This window comes from Capsicum annuum, chromosome 4, assembly GCF_002878395.1.
Source record: "Capsicum annuum cultivar UCD-10X-F1 chromosome 4, UCD10Xv1.1, whole genome shotgun sequence".
In the NCBI taxonomy this organism is placed as follows: Eukaryota; Viridiplantae; Streptophyta; class Magnoliopsida; order Solanales; family Solanaceae; genus Capsicum; species Capsicum annuum.
In genome coordinates, this window is record NC_061114.1 from 63,064,325 (window position 1) to 63,067,438 (window position 3,114).

Here is a 3,114-nt window from a genome sequence, read left to right on the forward strand (position 1 = left end):
GAAGCAATTTGATCAAGCTTTTCAAAAGTATGTCTAAGTGTATATTTCTTCAAATATTTTTTTTAAAAAAATTGATTATGGAAAAAATCTACACCTTCTGAAAAAAAATAATTCTGCTACTCCACTTATTATCTTCTAAAAACTTGATCAAACATCCTGCCTTTTTAATATAGGCACTTTTGAAAAAAAATAAAAAAAGTCTTAACCTCTCAAAAGCTTAGCCGAACATGCTATTGGTTTGAATCCTACCCTTCAATGTTTGATAAAAAAAAAAGCTGTATCAATGTTTGCTCTTAGTCCCTTTGGGGGCATTAAATGTTTTGCTCTTGGAGATTATTTGGTGTGAGGTAAAAGGGATAAATAGTTTCGGAATAAAATGAAGGACTATTTTATTTCATGTTTAATGTGAGGCATTAGTTATTACGGAGATTATTTATCCCAACATTTGCATCACAGTAATGAAATAAGTTATCACACACATATGGTGGGCTAACTAATCCCGAAATTAATTATCTCGGGATAACTTTTTTCCAACCAAACGATCCTTATGATTTAAGCTGGAGTTAATTCCCAAAATTTTCATTGAATTTGTGTAAACATTCCATTAAAGTAACTTTTATTTTTTTTAGGATAATATTGTCAGTGACTATGCACATCTTTCCGGTATAAGGTGAAACTAAGAAATTGTTAAGGATATGTTTGGAGAACCACAAAGGAAGTGAAATTAGATGTAATTACAAAGTTCAATTCTCAATTAGGAATTGGGAATTTGATGCAATTACGTGATGTAATGACAAGGTTACATTTTATTTCTTTCAATTTTTATTTTAATTTCTTTTTCTTTTATTTTTTTAATTATTTTTTTTATTTTACATTATTTATCTTTCATCTCTTTTCTTCTCATTTTTCAACTTTTACTTCTTATGATTCAATATAATTACTCGTATTTTTTCCCTTCATTTAGCGCATTATAGTATTTTTATTCTAGTGTTTGAATAAAAATAGTATTTCATTGTTGAATGAGATTATAGACTTTTGTGTTTTTCTTTCTTTTGAATTATATTTACTCGTTGGAATTTTATATAAGAGTATTATGTTTTTTTCTTGGATTTTGAATTTATGTTTTGTTTTATGTTTCAATTTATTTGGTTTAGTAGTATTGACTTGTTATTTCATATTGGATGTCACTTCAAACTGTCTAATAGCATATAATTTTAATTTTCTCGTGGTTGTCCAAACATGTCCTTAACTATTTTTTAGTTTCACCTTATTTTGAAAAAATGTACATAATTTAATGACAACATTTTCCTAAAGAAACAAAAGTTACTTTAATAGAATGTTTGCACAAGTTCACTGACAATTTAGAAAATTAACTCGTTTAAACTGTAATGTTAGTGAATTGAAGCAATAGAGAAAATACATACAAGTCATATTTTTAACCCCTTTCTTAATCGAAAAATATTAATATGGATGAGACTTACCCAACAATAGATGGGTGAAGGTCTTTTTACTTTTAATATGTGTTTTCGTGGGATACAGTAAATGTTCCTATCTCCTTATTTCCTCATATTTGCTTCCATTTTCTATTTTTTTTTCTAACATTGCCATTTTATTTTATATTTCAATCTCTCTCTCACTTGTATTTTTAACTCTTATTTTAAAGGGTGTTTAGCCATGAAAAGTGTAAATATTCTTAAATTTTTAAAGTAAAAAAAATACTATTTTAAAATTAAAATTGTGTTTGATCATAAATATGAATTGGAGGCGTTTTGAATTTTTAGGAATAAATTAGAGAAAAGCAATTTTTGATATTTTTCAAATTTCAATTGTTTAAAAATATTTGAGATAATACATCAAAACTCCCCCAAACTTGTCGCCAAAACTTACTTTAGCACTTAAACTAATATTCTATTTATTTACCCCCTTAATATCTTTAAAGTGAATTAATTTCACTCCTTAATATATAATACCACTCTCATAATGGAAAGTGCATCACACTCGCTGACACATCAACACCACATCAGCGCCACGTCAGAGCCACATAAATAAAGTATTTTTTAATATTTTTTTATATATATATAATATAAAAATATATATAAATATTATATATATATATATATATATATATTTACATATTTTTAAATATATATAAAATATTTTAAATTAAAAAAATACCCCACCCCCCATTTTGTATCTTCTTCATAACCACCTTCCTCCTTCCCCTCCCCCCCGTCCTGTCCACTCTCATACCTGCACACACATCCCGTCCGTCCCCCTACACTGCCACACCTGCACACACCCCCATCCACCTCCATCCACCCCCACACAACAACACACGCACACACACGTCAGATTTTCTGGTGAATTTTCACTGGAAAACGCCATTACCATCATTGAAAAATACCTTAAAATAGTGATAAAAAACTCAATCCACCTGATAAATTCGATCAAATCAACACCAAATTCTCTAAAATCAACAACCAAACATCCAAACCAATCATTTCCAACATAGAAAAAAATGCAAGACTTAGATAAGTTTATTAATTCTACAGTACTAATTTTATTTTACCAAATTATCCTGGAAAAAAAAACACAATCAAAGATGACTATTAGTGGGGTTTTTGATGCATGTGTGTTGAATCTACAACAATTACAAATCAAGAAATCAACAATTACTTTAGCACTTAAGAAATTGTGTTGTAGATTCAACAACAAATACAGAAATCTCATTTTTTTGTTGTCAAATTCAAGAAATGAGTGGTGGTGGTGGTGGTGGTGACAAATATGGCAGTTGAAGGGAGGAGTGGGGTGGGGGTGTTGGCGGGTGGTGGGTGAAGAAGAATGAGGGATTTTTTTTTCTTTTTTCTATATAATAATACTAATAATAATAATAATACTAATAATAATAATAATAATAATAATAATAATAATAATAATAATACTAATAATAATAATAATAATAATAATAATAATAATAATAATAATAATAATAATAATAAAGTGGACCCTTTTTTTAAAAAAAAAAAAAGTTTCACTCGCTTTTTTTTTTTTGCCACGTCAGCCATAGGGGGTGAATTTAATTCATTTGAAAGTTGTTAAGGGGGGTAAATAATT